Source organism: Microcebus murinus, chromosome 11 (genome assembly GCF_040939455.1).
Source record: "Microcebus murinus isolate Inina chromosome 11, M.murinus_Inina_mat1.0, whole genome shotgun sequence".
NCBI classification, from domain to species: Eukaryota; Metazoa; Chordata; class Mammalia; order Primates; family Cheirogaleidae; genus Microcebus; species Microcebus murinus.
The window spans coordinates 24,101,546-24,120,274 of NC_134114.1; the positions used below are offsets into that span (position 1 = coordinate 24,101,546).

General features: G+C 46.0%; 1 protein-coding gene across 3 annotated transcripts in view; it reads left to right on the forward strand.

The window, feature by feature from the left end:
• Positions 1 to 6,068: 6,068 nt before the first annotated feature.
• PDZD2 (PDZ domain containing 2) overlaps positions 6,069 to 18,729 on the forward strand; it is a 369,690-nt gene continuing 357,029 nt past the window's right edge. The window contains exon 1 of one of the 3 annotated variants that reach the window (XM_012738435.3): positions 6,069 to 6,593. The gene's annotated coding sequence lies outside the window, so the exon portion shown is untranslated. The remainder of the gene's footprint in view (positions 6,594 to 18,729) is intronic. The other 2 variants (XM_076007958.1, XM_012738438.3) reach the window with 2 other exon arrangements.

An 18,729-nucleotide genomic window follows, 5' to 3' on the forward strand; every position in this document is an offset into this window, starting at 1 on the left:
CAGCAGAGACCTCTAATATGAAGTTGTGTCTATAGGACTATTCACTCTGATTTTGGATAAAGGTTTGTCCATTAACAATTCCGGGGGGGGGGGAGATTTGGTTGTGGAGCAGACTGTGAGCTCTTGTTAGAAATAAATATTTAAGTGCCTACAATGAAGCAAAGTTTGGGAAACTTTTTGCTATATGACATTCCACGTTACTGCATTTTCTGTGAACTCTTTTGATCTCTAAAAGCACTTTCTTGCAGATTCATGCAGAGATACAATATTGATAAGCCCCATGATATTCTGACTGATAGTACACATCTCGAAAGCCTTTAATAAGAAAAAACATCATTCTTTGAGGAGCATTTGGAATTTATCATAAGGAATTAATTTATAAGTTTTCTGCCTTCACTGGAGAATATTCCCTCCATGAGGGCATAAAGCAGAGATATACATGTACCCTTCAATGGCAGGGAACAAGAATGACATCAGTCCTTGAAGTCAGTGTCCACCTTCTGAGTCCATAGTCTTGAGACACAGCATTTTGATTGTGAAAAGCAGGCATTGTGTAGTATGCAATAATAGAATTAGCATTGCCAAAATGGTGAGCAGAGAGGTCCTTTGATCCTACAGGGTTTTTCTTTACTACCTTTCCAAAGAACATGCTCTGTCCCCATCACGAGTGCTTCTTAGGCAAGTCACAGAACCAAGCCGGGCAGACTGATTCCTAACATGTCTGCTTTGGGCTCTAGAAATCTGAGATCTTGTCATCTCCTGCGTGGCCTTCATTCTTTTATTTCTTCCTTCTTCGTTTCCAGGTGTTCTTTTTTTTTTTTTTTTTTTTTTTCTGAGACAGAGTCTCACTTTGTTGCCCAGGCTAGAGTGAGTGCCGTGGCATCTGGCTAGCTCACAGCAACCTCAAACTCCTGGGCTCAAGCGATCCTTCTGTCTCAGCCTCCCGAGTAGCTGGGACTACAGGCATGCGCCACCATGACCGGCTAATTTTTTGTATATATTAGTTGGCCAATTAGTTTCTTTCTATTTATAGTAGAGACGGGGTCTCGCTCTTGCTCAGGCTGGTTTCGAACTCCTGACCTTGAGCAATCCGCCCGCCTCGGCCTCCCAGAGAGCTAGGATTACAGGCGTGAGCCACCGCGACCGGCTGTTTCCAGGTATTCTGATTAGCTAAATTACAATAGCAAAGTATTTAAAAGCAGTCTGGGTTATTTGTTTGGTTGAGAAGTACATAGTAAAGCAGAAAAGATGATTCACTTCTCCCTGGATTCACAAAAGAATTTAGCAAATGGAGAAAATGGGCACTAAAACATTTTTTAGTGGCATTCTATTAACCAGAAATGAGAGGGAACCCCATGACTTAAATAAAGGCCAGCCACGAGCACTATTCTCCAAGTTCTTCAAGAAGCAGCCCAACTGGGAAGCCACTCTGCTGGGCAATCAGAGAGGAGGAGGTGGCTGTCAGCATTGGTTAAAATTTAAAAAAAGTTCCTATATATCTTTAAATAGACAATAACTTTGTTTTCACCAAATCTGGCTTTTTCAAGTCTGCTTTAACATTTCCTCCAAGGGTCTGCTTTCCTTGGACTTCTCTGAATGCAGCAGAGATGCAAAATGCATTTCTTATATATGGCTCAGTAGTTCATCCAACATGCAAATAAGTTATGAATGATGATGTATCAATGGCCTTATCAGCCTCTCTTGATGATTCTTGCTGGACATCGGTATGAAATGTAAACTATCTTACTCATGTACATTTTATGACAAACTGAAATTGGCATTCAAAGAGCTATTGCTTTCATGTTCTCTCAATTGAGAAGAGCTTTAAATTTTGTCACAGTACTTTCACATCTATGTTCTCACTGGGGACCCAAGATCCTAATGAGACCTTTAGAGGTTGGTATTATTATCCCCATTTTAGAGAAACTTGCCTGAGGTTACTCTCACTTTACTATGTTATCCTGATTGGTCACAGAACACAGTGCCTGCTCTGTGTTGCATTTTTGGGCTGGGTGTCATTTAGCTTTTGTGTCCATGTTCATGTTAGGTGTATAATAAAGACAGGTGATAAGATAGGCAAAAAGAGATGAAGAGGAGTGAAGAAGTAAAATTTAAAAAAATAAAACAAAGAAAACAGAATAGACAAGAAATATATTTATTTTTATAATTACTTTTTTGGAGATTATTCAGTGAAGATATCTGAAAGTAGAAATATCTGCTGAAGTAGTAAAAATAGCATCTGATGGAATTAAAATGATGCTTTTTTATGAGTATTTGCAGAGCAGAACAAGCATCATTAGCTGGGGAGATAAGAGTTAGGGATGAGAATGTGTCATGCAAACAGCTTACCTAACTCCTGCAGTCTACAAGTTTGGATACACAGTGATTTGACTGAATTGCAACAATGCAAGAACAGGGAATAAGGGGGAACCCAAGCTTCCCAACTTCCAAGGGGCACAACTGGGCCAATGTGACAGAGGTCAGAAGTCTCAAGGCTTACTTCCAAGTCCTGTCTCTTGTGTTAATCAAAATAAAGACAAAGGCCAAGTATAAAAATATTTGTAACTAAAATAGCTTCTTTTTAGATATGCTGATTGCAAAGTACTGGTTATGCTAATCAGAACTAAATCTCTTTCTTTCTCTCTCTCTCTTTTTTTTTTTTAGTGGCCTTGATTTAAGTGTGTCGAACCAGTAAATTCAGAGGTAAATCAAGTGCCACTGCAGTCCATGAGAATGTACTTGGACTCACACTCTACTCTTTTACCCTGTTACAGAATGACTGAATCATCTATATAAATTGTGAAAGTAATAAGTAATAGCTGGTCTGTACTTGCTAGTATATAATCCATTTTTTTCTGCCAAAAATTATATAAAATATTACCCTGGCAACCACTGCTTCCATAGCATAAATGGAAGGCTGAGGATCAAAGATATAAAATAATGGGTTGGCTTAACCACTTAAATAAATAGGAGAGATAGTATATTCTGTAAGGGGGAACCCAGTTGAAAAATCACAAATCCTTCATGTGTAGTAATATTAATATTAGCCGACATATGGAAACAAGACACATTTGCATAAAATCCAATGTCATTTTGGGGGATACAACATTTACAAACATTTTCAATATCCATGGGATGAAAAATACTTAAATATTTCCTTTAAACATATATTTTAAAACAGGATGCATCAAATGCAGGTCCTTTTTATGTATTGGCTAATAAAAGATTTGGTTTGAGGCAGAATAAATATTATAATATTTTCAACAAGGTTTTACATAAAATCTGTCACTATGAGCAAATATTGAAATGTGGACTTGGGTGCCCTCTCATTTTTAAAGTCACTCTAATGTTTCTCCAAGTATGTCCTGTGGGCCACCCAAATTGCAACGGGGGTGGGGGATCTAGTTAAGTGGCATTGGGGGTCCCCCTACAGATACAGTGTATGATCATCTCAGGGGGTGAAGCTGGGGTATCTGAATTTTCAAATCTCCTGGGACTCCTTAAGCACAGAACAGATTGGGATCCACTGACTTAATGTTTTACTGTCATTGTTATTCAATGACTCCTTTTAAGTCTTTCCTTGGCTAGGGGAGGGCTTATTCTAATATGAGGTTGTGAATGGAAGATTTAGTGGCCAGGAATTTGCAGAAAAAAGAAAGGAGGGTAATTAGCTAGGTAAACAGGAAGCTAGAATCTGTTTTGGAGATAAAATGAACCCACAGAGGCTGGGAGGAGAAAGGGAATTGAGCCAGTTGTTGACTAAGGCTCCTGATGTCTCCTCCCTGGAAACTTACTTGGAAGAGCAGCTGAGGAGGAAAGATGGAAAGCAGTCTTTTCAAGAGTTGGTGATGAAACTTCCAGTTTTAGTTCCAGCTGCCTGTTGGGCAGATTCTTCTTCATAGAGGGAGAATGCTAAAAGGTAAACCAAATGCCACTGCAAGTTTGTCAGACTCTACTTGGACTCACCTAAAGCACACTACATTCTTTTACCTATCACTGACATACTGTAGACCAGGATAATAGTAATATATTTTTTCTTTTCATGATTTTAATTTTCCCTTGCTCTTAAATCCTAGATTGTCTATTTACAACCTCCATATCACATACATTATGAGCACTAAATTAAAATGGTGACTTGGATAGAAGTACTAATCTGTGACTAAATATTTAACAAGGGGGCTGAAAGGATTTACATTTTGATCTTTAAACACTGGAAAATAAATGCTCTCAGTTGTCAGCTTTCCAAATTGACAAGACTGCAAGGGCAAAACAAAATTGCCATGCATTTGATTGACCTTTTGTGAGTTGACCTATTATTAGCAAGCAAGAACTTGCCAAAAATATCTGGAAAATATCAGATGAAAAGTAATGGAAATAAAATATTTAAAGCAGGTCAGCAGGGCTACGTCCAAAGGAGACAGAAGATAAAATATTATATCTGCATATATTATATTTATACATAAATGTATATATACTTGACAATTCATTTTAATTCAGCAAATATTTATTGGACATTATGCCACCCTTGGCTTTGGGAATACACACAGAAAGATTTAGGTTCTCTACCTCCAGGAACTCACAGGCTAGAAGGAACACTGTGATTCCTGTAACTTAATACACCTGACTAGGTTGTATTAGCAATTTGCATAAAGTGCAATTAATGAAAGAGAAGAAACTTGATGTTGGTTCTGATAATCAGAGAAACCTTCCCAGAAGAGGTGACATTTAACTCTTTGGGATTTCAGCAGACACAGGAGAGTGAGAATGTCATTCTGGCAGAGGAAACAATTTGCAGGTTGGGAGTACATGACTAGAATGAAAGGGCTGGGGATGAAGTGATAAATTCATTTGCAAATTTTTTGTGGTGTCCCAATGATAGTTTTCTAGGTAATAGTCAGCATTCCATCATTTCATCGAGCACTTCTTAAGTGCTGTGCTGAATACCTGTGTTGCTCCTGGTCTTTCCAGCAATCCTGCTTACAGATAGGAAGAGCAGCCCTGGGTGCTTGAGATTGCACAGTTTGTAATTAATGCATGACAGTTGGATTTGTGCAGGGATTGATCTCAATGGCCTGGTAATCGTAAAAGATGAAGAACATCTGAAATCAAGTACTGCCCCACCCCAATGCCTGCAGAAAATACCATCTCAAAATGCCTTGAGACCACCCTGGTCTCTGATGCTGTGGGACAGCTCTGTTGAGTTTGTGTAGGTGATTTATGTCTGTCTGCTGTTCCAGGAGACCAGAGCTTATTGCCTTGCTGGCCAGAGCAGCAGCAGGTCTCTGCCCTGTCCCATACTCATCCCCCCGAAAGCAAAGATTTCCAATTACTGCTCTGCAGAAAATGTCAAAAGCTTTATTCAACTATTCATTATCCCAAGTTTTGTAATTTTTTGTATGTTTTTACTCTTATCTGCTAGCACTTGAAAAAGACCAGCTTTTTCCTCTTAAGCGAGCTTAATTTGCAGAGCTGTGCAGTGTCCCTATTATGTTCTTATCATCCTCTCTCTCCCTGTGGTAGGCAGAGTGACAAGGATGACAAAAAATGCACCAAAAATATTTGAAGGCCTTCCTGAAAATTCAGGGGAATGAAGAATCCGAGGAGAAGCCTGAGGCTCCTGTTCCTCGAGTGACCTGGCCTTGGGCCGAGGGCGACTGGCACTAGTTCTCACAGTACACTCGGCAGCAGCTCCTGGCTAGAGCTCACAGGACCAAAACCCCCACCCCAGGGCCATGGGACTTCGCTTAGGGGCTTAACTGGGGGATTAAGCAGCTCTCAGGTGCCAAGAGGTCCCCTCTCCCCTAAATTCACATACCAGTGCTAAATTAACTTTGGTATCCCAAGGGCCAGAGAGGCCAGGGTGGCTGGGGGTGGGGGGTGGGGCGGTTAGCTCTTCTCCCATCTCCTTTGGCCGCTCCACACCATTCTTTGATAAGGCAATTGGCATTTTCTCCATGCTATGTAAAGTGCGATGCAAAGGCAACTTCAAGTCCCCTAGCTCGCAGTCCTCCACCTAGATGGCGCCCCAAGCCCCGCCCGTGTGGAGATTCTGAGCTGCCACCTCCTGGATGCATTCCTCCCAGGATCCCCGCGTTTCCGAAGCCGGCGCACCAGGACTCCAGGTTCACCGAGAGAGACGCCTTGCCCGCGGTGGGGGCTTGCTCGGGGAAATACCCGCCCACCTCGTTATTCCCGCAGGGGAATCCCCGCCCCCCGGCCCTGTCACTCCGGGAAGGGAGTTCCCGCCCCTCGAATCAACCAGAGGGAGGGAATCCCCGCCCATCCCGGAGGCTCGGTGGATCCCCAGCGCTGCGCCGCGAGGAGCGGACTCCCAGCTCCGGTGCGTGCCGGCCCCGGGCTCGGGGACGCGGTGGGGCGGTGGCTGCAGGCACCCGAGGGGCCGCAGGCCGAGCCGAAGGCGCCGGGATTGCGCCTTGTGCGGCTGCGGGCGAACCGCGGCGCTGCAGCTCCCGCAGGCGCGGCGGTGGCACCGGTGGTAGCTGCGGTGGCGGCAGCTGCGCGGGGACCCGCCGGGCGGCGCCTGGGTTCGGACGCCGGAGGAGCAGCAGGAGCCTCAGCCAAACCGCGAGCAGGTGAAGCGACCGTCCCGCCGCAGCCCAGGACGTGGGGCTTTGGGTGGGCAGGGGAGGTGGGGAGGCTTGCAACCGCGAGACCCTGTGTGCCCGGGAAAGTTTAGTGACAAATCCGGGTGTGGGAATCCCAGCCCCGGCAAGGCGATGAGCAGGGGCGCGGAACCGGGGTCCCGTGTGGGGCGGCGCAAACTCCTCACGCATCCGGCCTGGGTCCGGGAGGGCGCGGTGGAGGGTTGAGGGCCGGACAGAACGGGACCAGGATGGCGAGACAGCTGGGGACACGCTGCTGGGGACACTCCGGACAGGGCCGGGAGCCTCGGGCCGGGTGCGCGTCCGATTCCCTATCTTCTTGTCCCCTCCTCCGCCAGAATCAGAGGTACTCAGGTACTGAGGCCTCAGGTACTGTCTTGGGGACCATCCTCCCTGGCACTTCTTTTTTCACCCCCTCCCTGCCCCGGTAGAGACGCGCGGGGCGAGGGAGCGGTGGGGGCGCGCGAATCACAAGGGCATCGTAGGGGTGGTTTCTGGCATCTGCCAGGGAGGGGGGAATGTACTGATAGGGAAATCCTGCTCTCCCTCTGAAGTCGAGTTTCTCCTGAAACCTGGTTCCCTCCCTCTCTCCTTCCCTCTCTCTGGTCAGCCTTTTAAGTCTTTGGGTTGCTGGTCTTTCCTGCTACTTGGAAAATCCATTAAAGCACAATGCTGAATTGAGCACGGGGAAGGGCCAGGACCCCTGGCAGGAGTTTGCCAGAAGCCTGTCCTCAGCAGCCCTGATCCGTGCAGAGACCTTGATAAGGGACACTGGCGTGTGAAGAGGAGAGGTCTGGCATGGGCTGGCCACAGAGACTGGAATGGCAGGCAAGAGGGCATTCCAGAGCTCCAGACCTGTGCTGAGACTGGAGGTTGGACAGTGTTGGGGAGTGGAGCTGAGTCTGGGTCTGTCCCCTGCAGCTGGCCCAGTCTCTTGCTTCCCACAGAGGTGGGGTCCTTTGAGTGGATATGTTTCCCTGACAAATCCTAATGAAACTATTGGGAATGGTGGCTGAGTGGCTGCAGACAGGGATACTGTGGCTCTATCCTTGCAAAGAGCCCCCCTGGATGGTCAGGGCTCTTTCCCCAGTAGGGTCTCCCACACTCAGCTTGCTCTGGGCTTGTGCTTTAAGGGCCTGGTATTTCCATTGGGCCAGCTTTATCTGGTCTGTGACTTTTGGGTGGGGGTCAAGTAGGTACAGGTTGGCAGGTGTGCTGTCGGAGTGCCGCTGGTGGGGGCGGAATGTCTCAGAACACACCCCTGGCTGTAGGTGGTGGTTCTGGCTCCATCAGTTCCTCCTTCCATTAGGATGGGCCAAGAGCTGCTGCTCCTATAGTAACAACCTAGTGGTGTGAGTGTGTGTTGGGGGGTAGGTGTAAGAGTAGGGGGTGGCAGGTGCTGGGAGAGGAACAATCAGAACCATGTGAAGTATATAAATGCACCTCCCTTGACATAGTTAATATGCTCCTGGAAAAATATTGAATTGTGCTTTAAATCTATCATCAAAATTGATTTTGTATGCACTTTATGGCAGTTTACTATTTAAGGAAACTTATGAAAATTTCTCTATTCATTTCAATCATTTTATTTTTGGAGTACCTGTGGTTTGCTGTGCTGGAGGCTGTCGGGGGAGGCTTAGAGGTTTCAGGGGATGCGCACAGATGAGAGAGGCGCCCTCCCTGCTGTCAGTTTGTCAGTTTCCACCTAGCAGGAGCAGTGAGAGAAGTCTGCGGAGAGCTCTGAGGCAAACCAGTGCACGTGAGGCATGTAGTAGGCACCCTATGTTTATTGGATGAAGGAATGAGGGATAATTGAATGTACAAAGTACCTGAAGAGTGGTCCAAACAAAACATTTTGGGAGTATGGAGAGGAAAGAGGCCACTTCTGACTGCAGGGATCTGACAGGCTTTGTGGAGGGGTCCTAGGTAGAAGACAGTGGTCCTAGGTAGAAGACCGGGGTCCTAGGTAGAAGACAGCGGTCCTAGGTAGAAGACAGGCGTCCTGAGAGATTGATCCTAAGTTAGGATATGGCCCTAGGGATAGGATGGGAGAAGAGGCTTAACTGAGGACTCAGACAAGCTTAGTTCTCCAGATGGTGGGGAAATGTGTCGGATTTTTGAGTGAGGGATTGTTATAATCAGATATGTGCTTCAGGGTGATTAATCTGATCTCTTGCAGAAAGAACTGGGATTGGGGAGAAATGAGAAGGGAGGACTCTGGTGAGAAGGTTGCTGTAATAAGATGGCAAAGAGGTAATGAGGTCTGAACTGGTGGCAGCAGGCTAGGAAGAAAAAGACTCACCAGACGTGGACTCGAGGTGTGGGCATTGGTTGGGTTAGGAGTTCTTTGGAGAAGCAAAGATCACCCGCAGGTTATGAGCATGAGCGTGCAGTGGACTGAAACAGGGAGTTTGGAGTTTTAACATTCGACAAACCGGAAACCTGGAGAAATCCTTCCAGACTTCTCTTTCTCACTCCTTCCACATCGAATCAGTGGCTGAGGTCTATTGATTACCTCTCCTTATAAAACCCATCAGTAGCTCCCAGGATCTGTGGGATCAACTTCAAATCTATGTGCCCCCTGAAACTTCTCTCTTGCTGTGTCTCCCAACACACACACACCTACACACACACAGACACACACACACACGTGTGCACGCATGCCTGTGAGGTGTAGACCTTCTGACCTGCCTGCCTTGCTGTCTGCTGGGTGGCAGTGGTGGGGTGGCAGTCCCGGAATATGCTTTCTCCCCAAGTCTTCCTGATGAAATGTTGCTTCTTCTTCCAGATCTAGCTCAAGGGCCTCCTCTGAACTCTCTGTTGCTCTTTCCCAAGACACGTTGAACAGTCCTTGTCTGACCATCCCTCTGCCCCTGCAAGGCCCTGTTAGCCCACTCACTCTGCTGCCCTGGCCTTGTGTCTTTAGGACCTGTCTGATGGGCTGGACAAGATACCACAGAGTGATGGGTGCTTGCATAGCTCAGATCATGGGGACAGGTGACTTAGACCACGTTAGTGGGGCATCTCTGTTGGAAGGTGGCCCCAGGTCCCTCCTACTGCATCAACTGCAGGGGAAAAATTCCAAAGAAGATGAACCCCTAGTAGGTCATGATCAAATCTAAAGAGAGGCTGAATCTCTTTAAGCGGACAGACTTGGAGACACAACAGTTGTTAACCTCCTTCTTCTGCCCTTAGAAGTTTCCCCACAGTACCAAGCAGGATGCCAAGGTGAGAGCTGTGTTTCAGGGGCGGGAAGAGCTGGGTGGGCAAGCCCCGAGGGAGGCGGGTGGACAGGTGGAGGGGCAGGACTGACTCAGAAGGGTGATAGGAAAAGGCCACTGACCAAGGTAGGGGGTGGGGAGGGAAGAGACCAGAGACAATCAAGGGCAAGGAAAGGAAAAAGCTGCCTTGGCCTTCCCTGGAAGGCAGGAGGGAAGTGGAGGTTGGGAGACACTGAAGAGAGCAAGGAAAGCAGAGAGGCTTCTGCTTAGATGCAGGGGGTGGCTGGCGGCTTGGGGAAAGGGGCTGCAGTGCTGCCGCTGCCCCAGGGAAGCCAAGCCAGCACCTGGCACCGGCTGCCCGGGAGGGAAAGGAAGCATTCCTGAGTTGGGCTCGGGAGACTTTGGCTGGAATCCTGGCAGTGCAGAGAACGCCTCGCTCGCCAGATCATTCGATCGGAGCCTCCATTTGCTCATGTGTAAAATTGGCATAATGGCAACTTCACAGGTCATTCTTAGGAGGAGAGGTGCTGAGGTATGTATATAAGTCCCTCAATGGCAGTTCCTGGTGCATAGTTGATCTTTTTGAATAGTGTGTTGAGAAATGCATAAACCTCTCACCAAAGTCCAGGAAGGCCCGGTTGAATGGAGAAGGCAGGACGCTTTAGCAGACTGGTCGGAAGCTTTCTTTTAGCTTTGGATAAAAAACTCTGCTCTGAGCAGTTTGGTCTCCCTGTTCGCACCCTGAGGAATCTTTCACGATGTCTGTCTTTTCATCTGTTGGCTTATTGCAGTGGCTACATCTGTATTTCACTTTCCTGTCTTATGCAAAGACCCATTTGCTGGGTGCAAAGCAGGGAGAGCCTGGCTCAGCTCTCCTATCCTTTGTCGTTTGGAAGGGGACCATCATTCATACTTGCTAATTCCTGCATTTCAGGAAACTGAGGCCCAGGAAAGCAGAGAACTTGCCCCATTAAGCAATTGGAGCTAGAGTCACAATGTACAGTTCCTTGCTCTGGGGAACTGTCGTCTTTCAATGGCAAATGGTATTGACAAAGGTGCAGGTGGGCAAGGAAGAATTAAAAATCTGCAATCTCCGTTGGTTTTATTAATGAGTTTGATTATACTTGGAAAGATTAAATATTCTCACATATTAGTGAAGAGGGGAAGAAAAAGAGCCCTTAAATTGATTTACTAAACACTCAGTAGATAGGTGCCAAATTAAATGAAATTGGGGGGAAATGCAAATAATTTTTTTAAGGAAATAGAAGCATAGAATCATTTGGAAATTGTTCTCAAATCATTCTTTATTTTCTCCCTGGATGGTCTATGTATAGATTATGTTGTCCTTTGTACTTATGCATAGATTGCATACAAAATGATAGATCTTTTTATGGCATTTAAACATTTGAAACTCTTGATCTCATATATTCTAGAAATAGAAAAAAGATGGACTTGGGAAAGAATGGGTTTTCCACAGGTTCTGGGGGAATGAGGATTTGAAGCCAGGTAGATTGTCTGATTTAGTCTGTCTGAAAGCTGAAGAGTTCTGCTAGTCTATTTACAAATGCGTTCAAGAAAACACTGGAAGCAATTCCGGTTTGAAAATGCAATAGTGGAAGAGGTTCTCTGTGGTCTGATAAGGGGCCAGAACCAAGAGATGGCTTGCTAAGGCACTAAGTGTGCAGAGAAGACACATTTTGTCTTTTAAGTCTCTTCAACTCTGGGAAGAGGCTGCCCCTGGTGTGTCATCTCTCAGATACCAATAGCATCTTATCCACCTCATACTCTCGAGGGGCCAGGAAACAGTCTCTATCCTGTGAGATCCTGGCTGCCCCATGCATGTGCTGTTCCATGCATGCGTTACGTACAGGAATACCTTCTGAATGAACAGTGACCGAGCTATTAACTTGCAGAAAATCAGAAACTTAAGATTCTTAACTCTCTTTATGAAGCCACCGAATGAAGCCAGATATCATTGAACATCTGGCCAATGAAGTTATCCTTGGATTATTTGTTTTTAGGTTATAAAGTGTTTCTGTGGCTCATCAAGCCCTCCAGGACACGTGAAGAGGTTTTGGAGAAGCAGCACTGGGGCACTGACTTCACAGCAAAGAGGATTAATTTGCACATAAGATTGTTGCAAGCTCTGGTTGAAATAATAGCAAGCAGATAGGGAAGTATTGTTGTCAGAAGCAGCCTGAAATGCCTAGATATCCACAGGAGGATTACAAAAAAAAAAAAAAAATCACAAATTTGGAAGGATCTGAAAGTCCTTGAAAGGGCATTATCCAATCTCTTGCCTTCAGAGTGAAATAAATTTAGTTCATTCCAGATAAGGATCTGTGGTGTTTTAACAGCTTCCTGAGGAGGGGCTTCCAAGGTATGTTTGGCCCTTAACAGAATGAGGCCCCAGACTGGGTGCTTTGAGGTGCGTTTTAGCAGGAAAGGAAACAGGTTTGAGAGGAGCCACTCCTGGCCTTGTTTTTTATCAATGCTTGGACACCTCTAGCACTTGGCTTTGTAAGCACTAGACTTTAACTCTGCTACCTCAACCAAATCATCCAAGTTAACACACACACCCTGTTGTCCTGGCCTCAGGAGAGAGATCATCCTGCTTTGCTAAAAATAAAGACGGCACTCAGACAATGCAGGATAGGATTCCCACAAGGCAGTGATAGGAGTTGTGCTGGGAGGAGGGTGGGGAGACAGTAATTTTGGATCACATCACGGTGTGCTCAGGAGGGGAGCGGGAGGGAGTAGGGAACTGGGCTGCCCTGCAGGGGAAGCCACTGGCATCCAGTGGCAGCTGGTGGGAAGAGAGCAGGTGCCAGGAAACTTTGTGCTCCTGGGTCCGGTCTTGCTGTCGTCACTCGTAGAGAGACCTTGGGATACTTAGGGGGAGACAGAGTCAAGACTTACTCCTTTGTCCCTTTCACCAAAGGCTGGCACTTTCCCCAGGCACTTTCACCTGGCTTGTCCTGTTTACACATCCTGGGATGCTGCTGTATTTCTAATATTCCAGAAGTTTCTGGGGAGTAGAGAGGCAAAAGTGTATTTTGGGTTAGCTATAATACCTTGGATCGGTGTGTACAAGTTTGAACCCCCTAATGCCCCTTCCCCCTGAGGAGTTCCAGTGACTTGGCCACTAGAAGTGTCAACAACCTGACCCCTCCATACTGTGGACATTAAGTGATTCTGGACGCTGGTTATGTTTGCATACAGGTGATCAAATGTAATCACACACTGTCTTCCAGTCTTCAAACATTTCTTTTTCTGCACCTAAGAAGATGAGAATGGAGCCAAGTTTAATAAAGCAAGATGTCAATAAACTCTTGACATTTTTGTATGTTGGCCAATGGACACTTATAAAACGTCTGATTTCAGCTGTGTTTCAGTTCGATTCCCCTCCTCCCCACACACCCTTTTTAGCACAGTGTATTTTATAGAGATTTGGGTAAAACTAGATTGTGCTATATGGGTCTCCTGGTGAAGAAAATTCACTTCCAAGGCTGAAGCAGCCATGCAAATGTTATTACAAAATCACTCAGCACACAAAATTGGCATCGCTTCCCTCCAGTTAGCCGCCGCCCACTCTCCACTCCTACCCCCGCCCTGGTCACTATATTCCCAACATCATTAGGCTAAAAGAGGAGACAGCTGTCCCCAGAAAATGTGCTCCGAGTGTCCTCATCAGCGTGGATTCTCAAGAGAGAGCAGGCGGTGAGATGGCGCGAGGAGAGGAAGGTACTGGAAAGGATCGCGTTAACCTCTCTCTGGACCTACTGCTCATCTTTGAAAACCCAAGCAGATGTAAGGCTTATTGATTTCTTTATTGGCAACTGCCGTGGCGCGGCAGTGGGCAGCATCTTTGGCACCTGGGAGACGCACGTGGCACCTGTGTACCCTTCTCGCCTTCTGGTCCCTCCCCTGCTCTGCTTCTGGGCACCATCTTTATTCGGAGGATCTCCGAAGACTGCCTTTTCCCCGTGCTCTTCAGGATCCAGGACAATGCCTAGTACACGGGTAAAAATTAAAATTGAATGTTCACTATTTAGCAGGCACTGTTCTAGACATGTCACACATATTAACTCACTTAATTCTCATAACCCAATGAGGTACGTACTGTTATTATCCCTGTATTAGTTTCCTAAAACACAAACTTGGTGGCTTAACACAATAGAAACTTATTCTCTCACGGTTCTGGAGGTCAGAAGTCTAAAATCCAGGCGTTGGCAGGGCCAAGCTCTGTCTGGACGCTCTAGGGGAGAATCCTTCCTTACCTCTTCCAGCTACTGGAAGCTGTTGACATTCCCTGTGGCTGCTTCCCTCCACTCTGTGTCTCTGCCTTCTTTTCTGTGTGTCCGTGTCTTCTCTCATGTCTGTATGTCTCCATTTTGTTTCTTATAAGGACATTGGTCATTGGACACCCAGAGAATCCAGGATGATCCCAATGTGAGATTTTTTAATTTAATTACATCTGCAAAGACACTTTTGCCAAATAAGGACACATTTTCAAGTTCTGGAATGAGAACAGATCTTTTTGGGAGCCACCATTCAACCCATACATCCCCTTTTGTAGATGGAGAAATGGTGGTGCAGTGTGGTTAAGCACATTCTCCAAGGCTACACAGCTGAGAGTTGGTGGAACTGGAATTTAAATACAGCAGCCTGGCTCTAGAGCTTGCATTCTGGACCAGTCCTGTCTACTGCCTCTCAGTAAATATGCTCAATGATTGTTTATAGTATGAATGGATGGCAGAATGGGTGGGTAGATGGATGGATAAAAAGATGCTGATCATAATAGGTGGCCAACATTCTTCTACCCAATGTATTGAAAATAATAACAACTAATATTCATTGTCTTATGCTGTTGCTCCAGGACATGACCTTGGGTCCTCTTCTTTGGCTATTCTAGGGAGATCTCAGCTGTCTCAAGGTTTTTTGCCTACCATCTATGATCAGGTGTCCTCAAACTATGGCTGGTGGGCCACATGTGGCCCACCGAGGACATTTATTCGGCCTGCCAGGTGTTTTTGCCGCCACTGCCTGTCCTGCTTAGCAGCCAACTCATCCCCGGGCCCACAGTGCGCATGTGTGGAATGTGTGCTGCACTGTCCAACGGCCCTCCAATGGTCTGAGGGACAGTGAACTGGTTCCCTGTTGAAAAAGTTTGAGGACCCCTGGCTATGTGCTATTGACTTCCAAATTTATGTCTTTAGACTTGACCTCCACTGCCTTGGACTCGCAGCCCCCCACTGCCTACTCACGATCTCCATATGGGTGTGTTATAGGTGTCTCAAACCTAAAGTGACAAAATGGAATCCTTGATATTTCTCCTTCGAGGTGAGTTCTTTCTTTCTCCCATCTCAATAAATGGCACTGCCATCCACCCAAATGCTCATCCCTCAAACCTAGAAATCACCCTTCTTCATTCTGCTCTTTTCTTGACCCCCTATATCCAAATCCATGAGTAGGTCCTGTTGGCCCTTCCTCCGTGTCTGCCCTCTTTGCCCCACCTCCATGGCGCCACCCTAGTGAAAGTCAGTGCCATCTTGTCCCTGGGCCCTTCCTGCAGTCATCTTCTAACTGGGCCTCCTGAGGACACTCTTGACCCCTAGTGCTTTCTCCTTCGAGCAGCCAGAGAGGTCTTTGTGTTTTTTTTAAGACTTTATTTTTTTAAAGCAGTTTAGGCTCACAGCCAAAGTGACAGGAGAGTACAGAGATTTCCCACATACCTCCCGCCCCCACCCAGGTGGAGCCTCCCCCATTATCAACATCCTTCACCAGAGTGTGTCATTTGTTACTGTGGATAACCTGTGGTGACACACCATTATCACCCAAGTCTGTAGTTCACATTAGGGCTCACTCTTGATGTTGTACATTCTGTGGGTTTGGACAAATGTGGGATGGCATAGCATCCATCATTGTAGTATCCTACAGAGTAGTTTCACTGTCCTAAATATCTTCCATGTGCCACCTATTCATCCTCCTCCTCCCTAACCCAGAGGAGTCTTTCTAAAACACAGATCAGGTCACATCACTCCCCAGCTCCAAAATGGGGATTTCTTGTTGCCATTTGAGTATGATTCAAGCCCCTTGCCCCGACCCACCACACCCAAGACTTCCTCTCTCACTGCTCATTGCCCTCACCCTGTGCCACCCACAGGCTGTCCTTTTTTCAGGTCTGGACACACCAAGTTCTGTTCCTTATCAGGTCTCTTCTGTTTGGAAGCTTCTTCCCCTAGATCCTCACAGGAACATCTTCTCCAAGATCATGTAATCTAAAATGTCTACTGCCAGATTCTCTATCATATGACTCCTATCTGGAATAAAATCCTTGACTTATTCATTAATTGTTGCCTCAGCTGTGGAATGTCAGCTCCATGAAAGCAAAGACCTTGTCTTGTTTTTTATTTTTGCCTGTAAACATGCTGTAAGAGCAAAGACCTTGTCTTACTTGTGTATCTCAAGTGCTGACCACAGTGTCTGGTACACAGTAGACAATAAGTATCTGTTGAACAAGTTGAACGCTTCCAGCATTTCAGGCACTACTCCCAATTATTCTTATGTGTCAGATGAAGAAACATAGGCTTAGAAAAGTTAAGTGGCTTGCTGGAGGTTACATATCTATTAAGAGTTGGAGCAAGAATTTGAATCCAGATTTCTCTGTCTACTAAGCCCGTGTTCCCAACCGCTATTGCATACAGAATCTCTGAGAAGCAGGAGCTGCCCAGAATCCCTACAGCCCGTCCCTACAGAGCTCTGAGTTTCCTAATTCATTTTCCTGCTCATAAACCCAGGACACAGATTGTTAACTCACAGAGAAGAAACATACTTACTCAGATTCCCAATGTACTATGTCTCTGAAAAGTGGGCCTGGGACTTCATCTTGAGAAGTTAAGAAATTCATTTTTTTTTCATTTTGGGACTTTGAAGCTCAAAGCTTTTTCTGATCTACCTTGAGATTTGATGGTTGAAACCCTCGTCCTTGAACCCTTAAAGAAAAGGCAGAGATGACCGGGTTGAGCCTTTCTCTGCAAAGGTAGAATATATACACATTCAGAAAAAGCTCTGAGGTCTTCCTCTTCCTGGTTTTCCTTTCTGTAGTTTGGTCTTTTCTGCCTGCACATCTCTTCCCAGTTGACAGAGCCCTAGGGTGGGAACATGGACTCCGTTTTCAGATTGGTTGGTAGCAAGATCCTCTCCACTGGGTCTTGTTAAAAGATTGGTCCATTTCTTGGTCATTAGCTTTGAGCCAGTCATGAAAGGAGACAAAGGACAGGTTCTTGCCAGGTGTGGGGCTCAGGGGTTGCAGGCAGGGGAGGGTGAGAAAGCAGCTATATGTTTCTTTTCCTGTTGTTGGACCTCCTTTTAAAAATAAGTTCTGTCTTGAGAATTACATCAGCGTCCTGGTAAGTAAACATCAGACAAAAAAACTACTATTTCAGACAAATAGTAATTTTAAGAATGGCCAAGACCTGCAAATGTAGGTTGGGCTTTTATTCATAGAAAGGTCTATAGTGGCTGATTAGTGTATCTGGCAAATACAGCTGCTCTCCTGCAGGAAGGCAGAACTCTGGTCATTTGATACATCATGCGCATTGCCTCCTGCCGTGAGTGGGGTTTGCTATGGTAACCAGAACTTTGCCCGAGGGTTGTACATGTAAAGTGTCACTCACTGGTAGTACCCTTTATTTTTAGCATAAACCAAAGAGGAGCTGCTCATTGTTCCTGCTAACACGAAGGTGGGTAGTGACAATGGAGCCTGGGAGGAACTGGGTGTGCTGTTCTCCTGTGGAATATCACCACCCACCACGGTTCTTATTTGTTGGATCAAGAAGTGCTTCTAGATTTCCATTGGTTAAAATCTGTGCTGGAACCTGCGCACTAGGAGCGGTGGGCTTGCTATTTTTTATAACTCTTTCCCAACTGCTGTTCTCAACTTCATCTTGACGCAGCGTGTAAGCTTTGCTAACCGTGGTGGTCCTGCAGATAGGAGGTGGGTAGCTTCCCATAAAGCCATTGAAAACTATGAAAGCTCAGCAAACATTTGAAGGAGGCAGTATTATCCTCTCAACAGGACATTTATTTCTCCCCTAGTGCTTGTCCTTTGTCCTCGCTGCCTCCAAACCAACCCTTTTTCTTTTTCATTCAACTAATATTTAGTATGTGCCACATAGAGAAAAGATATTTACACTTTATTTTCTATGTATAGTGAATAAAAATAAATAAATTCAGATTGCCTTGAATTATCAATTGTATCAAGTTGTTTAACTGTTTTCTGGACCTGGGGGGTAGTAAAAATGGAGAAAACATTGCTTCAAGAACATACTGAGTCTCCTGAACCTCACTTTTGCCGGGGACTTGGAATTGGCCAAGATCTGCCTTGGCAGATTTGCTGGTAGATATACAACTAGGACATAATAACTCTGGGGCCATGTGACACTGTGATGCATCAACCGTGGGTCTGGTTGGGAATGTGAACTGCAGTCTGAAGTGAAGCCACAGTCCTTTCTTCAGTTGATATCAGCTGTGGGTCAGAAACACTTTTAGAATGGAAGCCTATTTGATGCTGTGACTCAAGTACCTAGTGCAGTGCCTGAACCATAGACCCTTCATGAAGATTTTTCTTTTACTGAGACAATCTGGCTCTGTCACCCCAGCTAGCGTGCCGTGTCATCATCATAGCTCACTGCAACCTCAAACTCCTGGGCTCAAGCCATGTCATCATCATAGCTCACTGCAACCTCAAACTCCTGGGCTCAAGCGATCCTCCCGTCTCAGCCTCCCCAGTAGCTGGAACTATAGGTACACGCCATGATGCTGGCTAATTTTTTTTTATTTTTAGTAGAGATGGGGTCTTGCTCGTGCTCAGGTTCATCTCA